The sequence below is a fragment of the Xenopus laevis genome, chromosome 5S (assembly GCF_017654675.1).
Source record: "Xenopus laevis strain J_2021 chromosome 5S, Xenopus_laevis_v10.1, whole genome shotgun sequence".
NCBI lineage: Eukaryota > Metazoa > Chordata > Amphibia > Anura > Pipidae > Xenopus > Xenopus laevis.
In genome coordinates, this window is record NC_054380.1 from 126,125,197 (window position 1) to 126,142,882 (window position 17,686).

At 40.5% G+C, this 17,686-nt stretch overlaps 1 pseudogene; it reads right to left on the reverse strand.

Moving 5' to 3' along the window:
* Nucleotides 1–17,686, reverse strand: part of LOC108717491 — a 29,963-nt pseudogene that overhangs the window by 8,062 nt on the left and 4,215 nt on the right.

The following is a 17,686-nucleotide window of genomic DNA, read 5'->3' on the forward strand; positions in this document are numbered from 1 at the left end:
AATGGGGCACCAGCACTGTGTCACTGTATGTAGTACATATTAGAATGATAGGTTTCCCTGTCTCCTGCTCTGTTCTGCCATCCCTCTGTGTGTGTGCCATTCTCTGCTTGCCCTACGCTACCTGTGGGATGTAAGCCTGTTAGGGGTTTGTTCTTGGGGTTTGTTAGCATTAGGAAATTGTTGTTAAGGGCCCCTAAGGAGTTTAAAGGGCATGTAAAGTCTAAAATAGAGTAAGGCTAGAAATGCTGTATTTTGTATACTAAATATAAACATGAACTTACTGCACCACAAGCCTAATCAAACAAATAATTTATGCTTTCAAAGTTGGCCACAGGGGGTCACCATCTTGTAACTTTGTTAAACATCTTTGCAAGACTAAGACTGTGCACATGCTCAGTGTGGTCTGGGCTGCTTAGGGATCATCATAAACAAAGCTGCTTGAGTTCTGCATGGCTGGGAAGTAAGGCGGGGGCTCCCCCTGCTGTTCATAAGTATGGTTGTTTCCCTGCTCAACAGTTAAGGACCTATCCACAGCAGTAAATGAAGGGAGAATTTCACTGCATACAGTCAGGTTTCCTATGAAAACGGTACACATTTTTTAATTAAAGTATATTGGAGATAGGTTTCTTTTTCATTAAAGAAAGTAAAAATGGGGTTTTATTTTTTGCCTTTACATGCCCTTTAATCATGTGTTGGGGGTTGTTGTATCATCCACAGAGGAGGATGAGGCAAATGGATTTAAGTGTATGTTTTTAACATAACTTAAATTTTTCACATATGAGTGGTTAACAGTGGGTGTGGTTAAAAAGGGGGAGTGGCCAACACTGACTTCCATTATCGGCCCTCCACCACATAGGCCAGTAACATTTTGGCCCTCGGTACCACAGAAGTTGGACAGCACTGATCTATGTGTACTTATTGAGATCGACCTATATATAAGTGGGTTCTCTTGCCATAATTCCAAAAAGGAAAATATATGGACTTATCCTGCTAACAAAATTGACCAGTATACTAAGCCTGTAATTCTATTTATAGTTCCCCTTGAGCAAACAGAGCATGGCTGCTGCATAGAACAACGGTCGCCAACCTTTTTTGTCCTAGGGACCGGAGGAAAGCCCTAATTTTTTTCAAGGACCGGGGGAGGGGGGGATGAACTGCATGCTATACTTAAATTTCGCTCATGCCACGTCAAATTCGGACTCGCCAGTGTCAAATGCTGTGTCAAATTCGGGCGCTCCATGGCAAATTTGCACGCCCTGTGTCAAATTCAGCTCGGTGGCCCAGTTCAATTGTGTATGCAGCCCAGTCGTGGCCCGGTGTTGGGGACCCCTGGCATAGAACATTGTATAAAGGGGTACACACATGCAGAGTTGTGCTGGCAAAGATTAAATTACATTTCTCATTACAGACTTTTGGCAAACTGGGAGCTTGCTTCTGCAGGTGTTAAAGGACCAGTAACATCAATTTGTTTTATTAAAAAATTTGTTAGTGTAGAACGAAAAAAAAAACACAAAGACATATTAAACTTTTAAATTGCTAAGTCTTTATTAAGAAATAACTTACCGAAACTCCGCTTGTGCTCCTCTTCAGAAAAGACGATCTGGTGATCCATCGTGAGGCGCTCGATTTCTCCTCCCTGCTTTCCTTATAGGAGATAGCCAGGGAGGAGAAATCGAGTGCCACATGATGGATCGTCGCCGTGTCGCCTTTTATGAAGATTTTTATGGTTGAGGGTGAAAGGTTTGGCATTTGATCCACTGTGGTACCCTCGCCATGCATTTACCTTTATTTCTCCTTTAATATTTACTGATTTAAATGAAACTCAGGCAGGTACTGGACACAAAAGACTCCCCCTCACTGGAAAGATACAGTCACTTACTTGGTAGATGAGGAAGCAGCCAATTATATTGGTCCTAAATGGGGCAGAGCTTCCAGACGGTGTTCATACATAGCATGCTAAATGTGACCATGATGTCATTGAAATGTGATCATGATGTCATATTTACACAATTAAAATTCAGTATATTCTAAGTGTATTGCAACCAGGCTTTGCTATGGTTAACAACCCAGCCTGCTTTTCGCTCTGTTAAACAGATCTAACCCTATCTAACCCTACCTACTACATGCTAGGAGATTCAGGGTCAAATTATAGCGAGAAATCTGTCTACTAAAAAAACATTGTGGGATATTTTTAAATGTAGTTTGTTTAAAACCAAGATGGGTGTCTGCAAGGCCAGATGACAACCTTTAAATACCAACAGTGAAGTATGTTTAACATTCATACTGGGGGACACCATGAAGGTGGAGATGCGGAAAAGCACAAGTTTATGTTTTGCCCAAATGTGAGGAACTATAACTAAGAAGCAGCCATTCCTCAGCTCCTACGCTTACCTCATCAACTTCTGTTTTTTGGCCGCATCCTGGAAGCTGTGGAACTCCTCCCCTGCTTTTATCTCGTAGAACTGAGGCTTGAGGGCTTTTTGTTGGTCTTTTTGTTTTCCTCTTGGTGTAGGAGCTTGTGCTATTTCCTGACCTCCTCGAACAATCCCTTTTCATCGTCTGAAGATTCAGAGCTCTCGGCGTCACTTAGCTTTCCTTCTGGCTCTGCCTCCTGGGGACAGAATTAAAAAACAGATTGGATAAGGTGTTTTTTTTCTGGCTATTTGCAGCACAGGGCTGGGAATTATTATTATTTTGCCCAAACAGAAAATCTGGACTAGAGTGATAGCACCCTCAGTGCAAGGTAAAATTGGTCATCCATCAGTTCATGTATATGGCACTGGCAGACCCACAAAACATCAAGTGCTGCCCCTCCTGCCATTAAGATCTAACTTTTCAATCAATCAGATAACCAAGCTGATCAATCTTATTTGGCATACTCTACATGGTCCAAGTGATCAGGGGCAAGTTGGACAAAATACCCTAAACTTTGGCCAGTAGTCATTGCCTAATTTGAGGAGCTGTCCCAGCCTTTTAAAGATCCTACGCATTGAATAGCAGATACGTTCATTCTGGACAGAGTGACTGCAAGATAAAACATGTCATGATTAAATCAGGCAAATCAAAGCACGGCTTTTGATATGTGTAGGCTGTCTGATATCTATGCACCATGGTCAGTTCTTCTTAACAGGTCAAGCTGCCCTGTGCATGGTGCATTGGCAGATAAGAAAGTGAAGTTACAGCTCCTCTTTACTACTTTTTGTTGCAATTAATTTGGGTTTCAGTCTAAATTAATGGAAGAATAGAAATGTGGCCTTACTATGTATAGCTCAGTGTTCAGCAAACTGATCCTTTTGATTGAACAGTGTTGACGCATGTGTGGCTGCCTTTAAAGAAGCAGGATAGTATGAGCAAAGTGCTGCTCTAATGTATCATATGGAAGTTACCATTGACATTTCATGCTTCCTGTGACATCCTAATTAAGTACAATGCCTTACCACATCCTCGGCTTTGAGCTTTTCCAATATCTTTCATTTTTTCTCTCTCTTCTCGCTGACTTTTGACACCAAGGGATTTAGAAGCCTGTACTCCTCGCTTTCCTGGTCCACTTGGAAATCTGGATTCTCAAACATGACATCGATCATCGCTGAGGATGTTGGGCATTTTCTGCAATGAAGGATGTAACACACAGTCAACAAGTACAAAGACTCAATGAAATGAACACCAGACGGTGTGTAAGAGGCTCCACTATCTCTTACTCAAAAAACACACATGGAGAAAGAACCAACCTTTTGTTTCTTCTTCTTCTGTGAGAGCTGCTCTTCCTCCTCGTACAGTTTAAGCGCCAACTCCTTGTTTACCTTTGGCAGTTTCTAGACAAGTGCAAGATGGGAGAATAACAACCACGTATGAAATCACAAAAAACTGATTTCCTTTTTTCTTGTTAAAAGCCCATAACTTCAAGATGTGGAGTATAATGTAGAATAGTATAATATAACTTTTGTATAATTTATCAAACACTACTGTAGGTCCTTAAGACTAAGGGCACATTTAGACATTAATCAGTGTTTTGTAGTCACATCTTTTCTCAAAGTCATGTAATTGTCTTCCCATGGCAGACAACTGAAATTGCCATATACGTTTTACATGCCTGCCCAATTGGCTTGGTTTTCATGGGATAATGGCACAGGTCATCCATAATAGTAATCAAAGGGCACAATTTATTGTTTTTTGATGTTATGGAAAGTGAAATATTAGACTGGCAAATGCCTTGGGGTGCCAAGGCCAGTTCAGCTTAGTGTATCTGACTTGTATCCATAAAGAGAAGTGTAATTCTATTCCTTTTCTGTTAAACTGCAGCAGCTGTTCTGCTTAAATCCCACTTTTTAAATTGGCAGGGAATATACCAGGGCTGACTGGCCACGGTATTAACTTCATCAAGTTAGACTTACCTGTCTATCTTGTTGTTAAAAATGATCATTTGAGCAAGTACTGAATTAAATATGCACACACAAAATGTGCAAATGTGTCTTACGCTATATCCATGATGCTTGGGACATCTTCATACCCAAATCTCATTATTCTAAGTGTTTCCCAAACTGTGGACTGTCCACTTAGGGTGGATCACAACCTTGGCTCAAGGGGCAAGTTTGGGGAGAATGCCTATTTGCTTTGCTAGAAAATCCTGGTGTTCAGTTAGAGCAGGGATCCCCAACCTTTACAACCGGTGAGCAACATTCAGAAGTAAAAGCAGTTGGGGAGCAACGCTAGCATGAAATATGTTCCTGGGCTGCCAAATAAGGGCTGTGATTGGCCATTTGGTAGCGCCAAATGGCCTACCAAAATAAGCTCCTGCTTTGAGGCCACTGGTTGGGGATCACTGAGTTAGAGCATGACTTGGGGGGGGGAAGAACACTATCTAGGAGCAGGTCCCAAGGCCTAAAAAGCCACATGGTTAGTCTGGGAATAGCAGAATATTGTTTGTTGTTCTAGCTTCACTCTATCTCTCTGTAGGAGTTACGCTTAACTAAGGTGTTAGGAACCAAGGAATACCAAAGGAGTCTTCGATAGAGAGGGACATTTATTGACCTGTTTGGCTGTTAATGCCTCATACTAGCTTCTTGTAGTAAAATTATAATACAGTAGGAGGTTATGCCCAGGCTGCCAGAAAGGAAAGGCAAAAAATGTAAGCTCAGTGCATAATATGTTTGTATAAACGTGAGGAAATAAAGGAAAAGTACAACATATAAGCACCTTGGAACTCGCTATATAATAGCACAGAAGCATGACAAATTGTCACTGCATACACACATACCTTGCTCCCCACCCCCCTTCAACAAGACCTTTTGGTTGTGCAAACAAGAGCCCAATTAACATTCCTGGGTAAAAATCCCAAACATTTTAAAAATGCAAACTTGATTTCCTCTCCTAATATAGCACAACATCAATTCAATTCCAAGATAATTAACGAGAGTACACGTTTTGTTTGAGTGTGAAGCCATCCTTGCATATTTGTAATAAAAATTAAAGGAGCCATTGTTGAAGAAATACAAAGTGTCTATGTGTGACAATACACAAGGTTGGACCATACACACAAAAATCTGTTTGTTTAGGTAACCAGTGGTTAGATTTTTGTTATCACCCTATCAAACCCCCTCCCCCGAAGATTTTCCATTATCTGCTTCGTTGCCTTTGGGGAAACTTCAGCCCAAATACTATACTAATTGGTAGGATCCCATTGAACAGAACCTAGTGGATTTGTGTTACAGCAATGGCACCCTTAGAAAAGACACTGCACATGGGCCACATAGGAAAGAATACAACATCTCTTTGCGACAGGATAATATCAGTAACTATCTAAAGTACTGGGCTCTTTAAACTCAGTAATATGCCTGCCAAAAAGTCAATCAAAAGCATTTATAGCTTGGCTGAGCCTGGCGTTGCTACAGGACTGTCCAGTAGGACGCCCAGGGACCTGATGCATCCATGAAAGGATTCTGATAGACTGCTCTGTTGAGCCTCTATAAAAATGGGATAAGGACTAGGCCATTGATATAAAACATGAATTGTTAAAATAATTGGCCATTTTTGTTCACAGTCTACAAAGTGTGCCCACTGCCCTCAGACGTATGAAGCTGTGATTTGAGTAGAGATAACCCTAAAATAAAGGATGCAGCCATGAAAGGATTCTGATAGACTGTTCAAGGTCTTCACTGACATTTTAGAAGGACATTATCATTTTATCATATTCTGGCCCCTGAACACATATGAGAGTAAATAAGAGATCTCTAAATGGAGTTGAACCTCTATAATAATGGGATAGGCACTAGGCAGGACTGTCCAGTAGGACACCCAGGGGCCTGATGCGTCCATGAAAGGATTCTGATAGACTGCTCAAGGGCTTCACTGAAATTTTAGGAGGACATCATCATTTTATCATAATCTGACCCCCAAACACATATGAGAGTAAATAAGAGATCTCTAAATTGAGTTGAACCTCTATAATAGTGAGATAGGCTCTAGGCCATTGATATAAAACATGAATTGTTAAAATAATTGGCCAGTTATGTTCACAGTCTACAAAGTGGGGCCACTGCCCTCAGCTGTGATTTGAGTAGAGATAACCCTTAAATAAAGGATGCAGCCATGAAAGGATTCTGATAGACTGCTCAAGGGCTTCACTGACATTTTAAGAGGCCATCATCATTTTATCATAATCTTGCCCCTGAACACATATGAGAGTAAATAAGAGATCTCTAAATGGAGTTGAACCTCTATAATAATGGGATAGGCACTAGGCAGGACTGTCCAGTAGGACACCCAGGGGCCTGATGCAGCCATGAAAGGATTCTGAGAGACTGCTCAAGGGCTTCACTGACATTTTAGAAGGACATCATCATTTTATCATAATCTGACCCCTGAACACATAAAGTAAATAAGAGATCTCTAAATGGAGTTCAACCTCTATAATAATGAGATAGGCACTAGGCCATTGATTTAAAACATGAATTGAATTGGCCAGTTATGTTCACAGTCTACAAAGTGGGGCAACTGCCCTCAGACATGTGAAGCTGTGATTTAAATAGAGATAACCCTAAAATAAATCTAAAGTAAATAAGGAGCGCCGGCATGCCACACGACCCTTCGAGTATAAAAGAGCGTTAAAGGAAATGGGCAGGATTTCCGCTCTTCAGACTTAATTATATGGTTTCTCCTTGGAACTGTTCCTATGACTATAGGAAGCACATGTTTCCATTGTAACGACAAGGCAAGTGATGCACTTAACACATTGGCAAGTTCATGAGCTATTTATGTTGCACACGAGGTCAATACTGGCAGCCAGACAAAAGAAATATAAACACTGGGGGTGGCCAATCATTGGTACAAGCGTGAGTTCCATCACATTCTCTCCAAGATCAGGGAGGAGACCCTGCTTTCTGAAATCCTGCTATTTCTGCTCAAAAACACAAAAAACCTAACAGGGGCTTACTTATACTGGAAGACGGCATTATGGATATTAACGAGAAGGAAAATTCATATGGGACAACACAGGATATCCTCCCAAATGATTCAAAGTCATAAATAGACACGTGGATGGGAATGGACACAGGCTGCACCAAAAAAAACTTGACTGCAATGCAAAAATACTCTGTTGGCAATGTTCATACACGTCATAAACAATCAGAGATGAACAAGCAACAGTAGATGCAAGCCTATAGTAGGGGAGACTTTAATCCAACCTACTCTAATATTCATACAAAGATCCTGCACCAATCCAATATCACATGGCCCATCAAGAATGTCAATAATAAAGACTGCACTGTGTGACTGTTCCTGACTCGCCCCAACGAACTTCAATATACCTACTTTTCAGCTACCCATGTGCAATTCTGCTTAGGGCTTGAGCATTCCTATGACATCTATCCTATCACTTGGTCAGATCACCCCAATTACCCTGGCCACAAAACTTTCTTCCTAGCATAAGAGGTTCGAAGGAATTTCTGCTGCATGGCCCCAAAATGTTTTCATAAAACAGTACTTTACTGAAAGAATTTGTCCTATCCAATCCCAGTAAAAGAAGAACAAAGGCCCCAGTAGCTCCCCATCTTCTTTTCTGCTGATACACTGCACATGCTCTGTGCTGCTGTCACTTACTGAGCTTAGGGACCCACTCACAATATACAGTACACATAGAATAGAAATGTCACAATATAAGGCTGATTAGTAATTAATACAGATAATTACTACGTGGCAGCACAGAAACCAGTGCAATTAGCATCAGAATTTAATAATCAGCCCTGTAGCATCAGTTTATATTACAGACCAACCTCATTTTCTGCTGGATAATTAGTGACGAGCCCTAAGCTTAGCTTCTCAACAGCTGCTCAGAGCCCACTGAGCATGTGAGTGTCACAGACACTCCTAACAATATTCAAGATGGGAAACTCCTGTGACAACTTTGAAGGCCTGGATCATTCTTACTATTGTAGCGCTTTAGTAAATTGTGTGTATTGTACACCACTATTGAGCTCAACTCCCAATAAATGTGCCCCGGATAAGACCTGTAATCTTAGGGAGTGAGCCCTCGCAACGGTGTGGAGGCAGGGTGTAGTGCAACTGTAACTGGATTCAGGGTTTAATAATTGGGCGCCAGTGGTTCTTATAACTTAAACATGAACTGATTTATTGAACATACACAATCCTCAGTGGAGTATACAATAGAGCATGACAGGATTTGGTATCACATTGAATTAGCAATACTTACAGCACCTTTTGGTCAATATTAGTCCCCACAGGCAAGAGGACAAGCTCAGCAGCAATAAAGGTACAACCAGCTTTCAGCCTTTCCCTAAGTGGAACCTGAGGGGAATCTATCTACCCTGTTCTTATACACTTAGTCCCTACTTCTGGGCTATTAGTACCCGGGATCTTAATCCCTCTGACTCTCCTCGTCGGAGCCTTGAGCTGCTCAGCTAAATAACCTGTCTATCTGTCACTCCTAGAGTGACCTATAATGATGAGTAGCCTATCCTGACTAATCCTAAAACAATCAGGTTCCACTCAGACTCAGCCTGTTAGCTCAGGCTAGAGCCAGCACAAAATGGACAATGAAAGCATGGCTTCAGAGCCTTTTTATATCCTAGCACAGTGCCATCTGCTGGTCACTGTGAGAAGTAGCAGGGGGCATAGCTTAGAACAGAAAGAGCAAACAGTACCCCTCCCAACTGTATTTTAGGACCCAAATAGGTGTCCATAACATTGAGGAACTGCCTGCACAATATACTAGGGATGGCTATTTTACACATCCCTACATTATAAAGATGCTCAACTTTTATGCTTGTTCAATATGTTCCTTATGTAGAAAAGGACTTTTCTAAGCATATTCGAATGAAGAGTTTAGTTATCCTTTAAGTTAACTATTCATATATTAAAGAATGTCTAATTCTAAGCAACTGGCCTTCATTTTTTTTAATTTATGTTTTTTTGAATTATTCTTCTGACTCTTTCCAGCTTTCAAATGGGGGTCACTGACCACATCTAAAAACAAATGCTCTGTAAGGCTACAAATGTATTGTTATTGCTTTCTTTTTATTACTTGTGTTTCTTTTCAGGCCTCTCATTCATATTCCTGTCTCTAATTCAAATCAATGCATGGTTACTATTAGAGTCCTGCGCACGTCCATTTTTTGGAATCCACATTCTTACCCGCTTGGACCCGATACCTGGCCCGGTACCTTATCCGCAACCCGGACCCGCGACCCGCTGACCATCAAGAATCAGGAAGTGCGATCATTGTAAACTGGAAGTGACATCATTGGAAGTAGGTGTGATCAGAAAAAAATAGTAAAGAAAATCGCTATTGAGAAGACCCGAAGAACCGCGTCAATATCCGCAACCGGAACTTCTACCTGCAACCCGCAGGGTACCACAGGTTTTTGCGGGTAACCCGCAGGTACCCGACGTGCTGCAGGACTCTAGTTACTATGGTAAATTGGACCCTAGCTAATTTCAAACTGGAGAGCTGCTGAAAAACCACAAATAATAAAAAAATGAAAACCAGTTGCAGATTATATCAAAGTATCACTCTCTCCTTCATTTGAACTTGTGAATACTATGGGAAGCCCACACGATTGTTTCTTTGCTTTAACTAGAAACAGAAAATAAAGACCAAAAAAAACAAACAATGAAGAGGCCTAGAAACTCTATATTTATACTCTATATTTATATTTATTTATATAAATATTTCCAGAATGTTCCCAGAATCAGAATATGCCATTTACTAAAACACACGCAGCAACAGAGCAAATAGGCTTCATGAAATTATTTAAAAATAAATTATAGTGGCAACAAACAATTGTATGGACGTGATGTTATTACAATTCAAAAACAATGTGCTATAAAGGATATACAGGTATGGGATCCGTTATCCGGAAACCGGTTATCCAGAACGTTTTTAACCAAAATTATCCAAATTTTTTTTTTAAAAATGATTTCCTTTTTCTCTGCAATAATAAAACAGTAGCTTGTACTCCCAACTCAGATATAATTAATCCTTACTGGAAACAGAACCAGCCCAGTGGCGTAACTAGATGTTACTGGGCCCCACAGCAAATTCATTTTATGGCCCCCAACATAACCACATGTTGCCCTTTTTTACCAATATATATTGAAATTGCTCATTAATTAGGGCCTCATGGGGCCCCTATACCTCCTGGGCCCCCCTGCAGCCGCAGGGTCTGCTTCCTCTGTAGTTACGCCCCTGAACCAGCCAATTGGGTTTATTTAATCCAAATTACTGAAAGATCCATTAACCGGAAAGCACCAGGTCCCGAGCATTCTGGATAACAGGTCCCAAACCTGTGCCAAGCTGTTTAGCTACAGCAGCAACAGCAAACTTGGCTCAATAAGATCAATATGCTCGGTGTGTGAATGTGTTACGGGTAAAGTCTATACGATAAGCAAATAGCAGTTAGGGATTGAATAATGGAATTCACGAGTAATAAAATTAAGCAAATAATTGACTAGAATTGCGGTGTGCCTGCTTCAGAGTCCATGTAAGTGGCAGAACGTAGGCACCACTAGTAGCTCATTAACATCATCAACACAATATTATCGTCACATAATGTATCTGCGCACTATATGGAAGCACATGACAATGAACTGTCATGGGAATTCTGCACTGAAATCCATTTCTCAAGAGAGCAAACAGATTTTTTTATATTTGATTTTGAAATCTGACATGGGGCTAGACATAGGGGCAGATTTATCAAAGGTCCAGCTGAATTTTCGAGTGAAAAAAATTAGAATTTCAAGCTATTTTTTTGTGTACTTCGACTAGGGAATAGCCCAAATTCGATTTGAATTTAAAAAAAAATTTGAATATTGAAATGTACTGTCTCGAATTCGAATTCGACCATTCGCCATCTAAAACCTGTTGAATTGCTGTTTTAGCCTATGGGGGACCTCCTAGAACCTATTTTGACTCAATTGGTGACAAAAATCTAACGTTTTTTTTGGAAAAAATTTGAATCAAATTCGATCGAATGCGCTATTCGCGATTCAGCCGATTTCCTTTGGTCTTTTTGAATTCGAATTTCGAAGTTTTTTGAATTCGAAATTCAACCCTTGATAAATATGCCCCATAATGTCAGTTTCCCAGCTGCCCCCATTCATGTGCTCTGATAGACTTCAGTTACTCTTTACTGCAAGTTGGCGTGATATCACCCCTCCCTTCCCCCCCCAGCAGCCTAACAACAGAACAATTGGAAGGTAACCAGATAACAGCTCACTAACTCAAGATACCAGCTGCCTGGTACATATAAGAACAGCACTCAATAGTAAAATCCAGGTCCCACTGAGACACATTCAGTTACATTGAGTAGGAGAAACAACAGCCTGCCAGAAAGCAGTTCCATCCTAAAGTGCTGACTCTTTCTGAAAGCACATGACCAGGCAAAATGACCTGAGATGCACCTACACACCGATATTACAACTAAAAAAAATACACTTGCTGGTTATGGACATTAAATTATACACGGTAGAGTGAATTATTTGCAGTGTAAACAGTGTAATTTAGAAATAAAAACTACATCATAAAAATCAAGACAGAATCCCTTTAAAGGAGAAGGAAAGGAATCCTGTACTTGGGTGTAACAAAAGTTAGGCACCCCCGAGTGATTATATTAACTTACCTATAACCCCGGGCTGGTGCTCCTATCAGCAGAAAACTGCACCGGCCCGGGGTTATACCAGTGAGAACCACGGAGCATCTTCTTCCGTCTTCCTCCGCTTCAAATTTCCCAGGGCAGACGCATGCGCAGTTGAGTGAAATAGTCGACTTTTTAGTTAAAGTTTGGCTTTTCGTTCTACTGCACATGCCGATCGAAAAAAGTGGAAGACGGAAGAAGATGGTCCGTGGTATAACCCCGGGCAATCACTTGGGGGGTGCTTAACATTTGGCACCCCCAAGTGCACAAAGCCTTTCCTTCTCCTTTAACTAAGGCAGAGGTTAGAAATTATGTTTTTTGGCTTTATTAATAGCCCGTTGCAACCACAGCCCGTTAGCAGTGAATATTCATACCCTAAAAATGAATGTGGCTAAAAATGACATATTTTATATAGTGAACTTATTGCACGAGGCTAAAGTTTCAGCTTGTCAATAGCAGCAATGATCCAGGACTTCAGACTTGTCACAGGGGGTCACCATCTTGGAAAGTGTCTGTGACACTCACATGCTCAGTGGGCTCTGATTGGCTGTTGAGAAGCTAAGCTTAGGGCTCGTCACTAATTATCCAGCAGAAAATGAACTTCCCCTGTAATATAAGCTGATGCTACAGGTTTGCTGATTATTAAATTCTGATGCTAATTGCACTGGTTTCTGTGCTGCCATGTAGTAATTATCTGTATTAATTACTAATCAGCCTTATATTGTGACATTTCTATTCTATGTGTACTGTATATTGTGAGTGGGTCCCTAAGCTCAGTAAGTGACAGCAGCACAGAGCATGTGCAGTGATTCAGCAGAAAAGAAGATGGGGAGCTACTGGGGCATCTTTGAAGACACAGATCTTTACTGCTAAAGGGCTGTGGTTGCCTTGGGCTGGTACAGAAGCACAAAACATAATTTACAACATTTCTAGCTACTTCTTTAGTTCTCCTTTAACTCTCCTGGCAGTAACCTCTGGTCCAGTTTGGGTGGGGTGGTTCACCTTTAAGTTAACTTTTAGTATGGTATAGAATGACCAATTCTACGCAACTTTTCAATTGGTCTTCACTATTTTTTTTTATAGTTTTTGAATTGTTTGCCTTCTTCTACTGACTCCTTCCAGCTTTCACTGACCCCCATTTAAAAACAAATGCTCTGTAAGGCTACACATATATTGTTAACGCTACTTTTTATTACTCATCTTTCTATTCAGTCCCTCTCCTTTTCATATTCCAGTCTCTTATTCAAATCAATGCATGGTTGCTAGGGGAACTTGGACCCTAGCAGCCAGATTTCTGAAACTGTAAACTGTAGAGCTGCTGAATAAAAAGCTAAATAACTAAAAAACCACAAATAGTAAAAAATGAAAACCAATTGCAAATTGTCTCAGAATGTCACTCTCTACATCCTAATAAGAATTTATTTAAAGGTGAACAATTCCTTTAAGGGCTCGATATCCCCCACCAAAACTTGCCCCAAACTTGCTGCCTTTTCTACTGGTAACAGGAGCTGAGCTTTCAACATGAGTGGACCTGTAACTCAATCTTACAATTAACTTGCCTGCCCCCTTTATCCATATGGCTTCAGCCTAATCATTACTATAGCCCAGAACTAGTGACGGGCGAATTTCTCCCGTTTCGCTTAGCAAAAAAATTCACGAACTTCCAGCGAAATTGGCGAAAAATTTTGAAACGTGAGAATTGACGCCCGCGACTAATTCGCAGTGACTAACCAGAACCTTTCAAGTTTCACATATCATACTTAAATCTCTGAATATTTGTCTTTATTTATTACAGTTTTATTCTACCCGGTTCTGGCTTTTTCTGTATTGTGAAAAAAAGTACAGCATTGCATATACTAGTAGAGTTACATAAAGACTGGTACATACAGAAAGGGTTTGAATCATGCATAAAATATACACTTGAGGGTACCGCAGTTGGAAACGGTTTTAATAAACACAAACTCTCTCAAGAAAGTCAGATGCACATTCTGGAGGCACCAGGTAAACCCAAGGGCCAACAAGTGTCTTGCTTTTATAAAATACAGGTATAGGATCCATTATCTGGAAACCCTTTATCCAGAAAGCTCCAAATTACGGGAAGGCCATCTCAAATAGACTCCACTTTAATTAAATCATTCAAATTTTTAAAAGTGATTTACTTTATCTCTGTAATAATAAAAGAGTACCTTGTACATATGCAAATTAGGATTTGGATTCGGTTCGGTATTGTGCCGGATTTTTCGCAAAGGATTCAGGGGTTCGGCCGAATCCGAAATAGGGGATTCGGTGCATCCCTAGAGTTCTCCAACCAACTCTTGGTCCGACTTCTCAGTTATTATCAGATTACTTCATCCATATGGGAAAACAGCCCTGAACAAAAGCGGGAGGTTATTACAGCTTTTAAAGGAATTGTTCAGTGTAAAAATAAAAACTGGGTAAATAAATAGGCTGTGCAAGATAAAGAAATTTACTGCGCAATTCGCAGAAACTTCCGAAAAAGACAGAAGAAAGAAAATTGCTGCCGTGAACTCAGAATTCAGAATCTGCACGGAGGGGTGAGTAAAAACTTAGGGGCATTTGCCCAGGAGGGCAGGTAGGCTGGGGGGGGGGTCTACCCAGGCAGGGAGGGCTTTTTTTTAATTACTGGTTGAATTCTCCTTTAAAGTCGCTGACTAACTCAGAATTAGAGAGCTGAAAAGTAGTGTTCTGTTCTCTAAGAAATCCAGTCACTCCAGCCTTTATCCATTACATTTTTGTCTAACTAACTATATTAGAAACATTTTTTATTTTGCACAGCCTATCTATTTACCCAGTTTTTATTTTTATACTGAACTGTTACTTTAAAGAAGAAGAAAGATAAATGGCAGAAGAACGCACATTACCCCTAATCTAACTGTATTTATTGGTTGTGCCACAGGACTCTTGCAAGATAACACCATAATGTTGGAAATTCCATCTGATGTCTCTTCCCCCAATCCTTGAAATTTAGAGGTGCCCACTGCCATGTGTAGAGGTCCATTGAACTTCAGTGCAGAAACTGATGGCGATCCTTCTACCCTGAAAGCCTTTACGAAAGATTCTGTCAAATACCGAACCAAATCCAAATTTGCATATGCAAATTAGGATTCGGTTCGGCTGGGCAGAAGGATTCGGCCAAATCCAAATCCTGCTGAAAAATGCTGAATCCTGGCCGAATCCCGAACCGAATCCTGGATTCGGTGCATCCCTAGCATCTATAAAACTTTATTACCCCACAGACATACTTACTCCATGTCTGCCGTCACACTACTTAGGGCACAGTCCAGCACCCCAACTTTACTTCTTGTCCTGGGGTCCCAGCATTCCACTCTGCCCTACAAAGGATATCATCAGAGCACGAGGTTACAGTATATGGTAAGTAAGGGATAACATGCACCAATTACAATAGGTTTCAGACCTGAGTAGGAAAGGAATGAATCAAAAAATAAAAAATGTATCTAATATAGTTAGTTAGGCAAAAATGTAATGTATAAAGGCTGGAGTGATTGGATGTCTAACATAATAGCCAGAACACTACTTCCTGCTTTTCCACTGATTTGTTACCAGGGCAGAATGCTGAGGATCAATTGCAAACTCACTGAACAGTTATGTCCCAACATTTTTTCTATTTTGCACAGCCTATCTATTTACTCAGTTTTTATTTTTACACTGAACTGTTCCTTTAAGACAACATTTTATGCATTAACTTATCCAACACACTGATGCAGGTTAGTGATCACAGACCTAAAAACTGAAACAGAAACTTACCTCCGTGGTGCCTGCAGCAAACAAATGGTGAGCAGGGTTGATGTCACAAACGTTAATCTGACGAAAAAAATAATAGCAAATGACTATTAAACTTGTCTCAATAATAACACTAAACATTTCAGTATATAAAGCTCAAAATAGTGTCGGGTGACAGAAAAGCCCAGTAAAATGCACAGTTCTCTCTAGTGAAAGATGCCTGTGAATGTCATATGCAAGTTATTCTGTATGGGTGTATGTGGCACCCCCTAGTGGCAAAACAAGATGCCAAACACATCAGTTCATTTTCACTTACGAGGCTTCAGTCTGAAGAGAGTTCAGGTATCGCCCTTGTTCCAGATTTAACCGATACACCTCAGAGCTGCAGGACAAACAACAAAAGATTGACAGAATGTTTAATGCTTTAACCGTCCTGACAACAAAAGATATGGAACATCCCCAGAACAGTACAAAGAATTTTCTACTAGCAACAGATTTATTTTCATTGCACTTTGTGTTACTGGAGAATACACTGTATCCCACACTGTCAGTCCAAAGAGAAATATCACAGACAACAGTGCATCATTCATCCAAATCTGTCCACACTCCAGGTTGCTAAATAATCAAGTGAAAACTAATCCTGGAGCAGAAAACGGTTAAAGGAGAAGGAAAGGCTAAAATGAAGTAAGCTTTATCAGAAAGGTCTATATAAATACACCAGTAAACCCTCAAAGTAATGCTGCTGAGTCCTCTGTCAAAAGAAACACATAATTTATTTCCTTCTATTATGTACTCATGGGCTTCTGTATCAGACTTCCTGTTTTCAGCTTAAACCTCCAGGGCTTGGGCTTGAGCATGCTCAGTTTGCTCCTCTCTCCCTCACTTCTCCCATCCCTGCTGTAATCTGAGCTCAGAGCTGTAAATGAGCAGGGAGAGACTCAGGCAGGAAGTGATGTCACACCAAGCTAATATGGCAGCTTCTACCCTAAACAAACAGAGACAGTGTCTAGAGCTGTTTACTCAGGTATGGTAAAGCATTCTGCAGAATAAATATAGCATTCTAACTTTCACTATTGTGGCTAATCTATTGGCAATAAACTGTCTTGGAGCTTTCCTTCTCCTTTAAAATGCCTTAATGTGAGCTCTTGTGAAATCATTTCTGTTTAATAGAACCGACTGTGTTTCTGGAATTGTTATTTAATATATATATATATATATATATATATATATATATATATATATATATATGTAGCGCTATAGTAAAATGACTTGTGCTAGGGCAGTTTTGAGGGGGCAGCAGGCGAGGGGGCCGCAGGCGTCCCTGCCGTCCCCCACTAGACCACCAGGGTAAGCCCTTACATTAAGATACAAAGATCCAAATAACAGAAAGATCAGTTATCCTGAAAACCCCAGGTCCCAGGCATTCTGGATAACAGGTCCCATACGTTACACAACCATGGTTTATACAGTTATTGGATACTCCCAGTTTATTTTCTTCCTTCAAGACATTCTTGATAATCTCCCCTATAGATATTTGCTTCAAGGTAACAAATCCACTATACACCTAACTTTAAAGTAACAGTTCACAGATATAAGGCCTTTCAGTCACATTTACCTTGCACCTACAAAATACAGGTCACGGGAGGGATAGTGGAAGGCAAAGTCTCTGCCAAACTTTGGAATCCTCAGTCTGTACTAACGGCCATGCTGACAATGGAGCTCTACATATCTGTCACTCTGTCAATCTGGAGAGGAGCAAAAAAAAGCAGTTTAGGCTT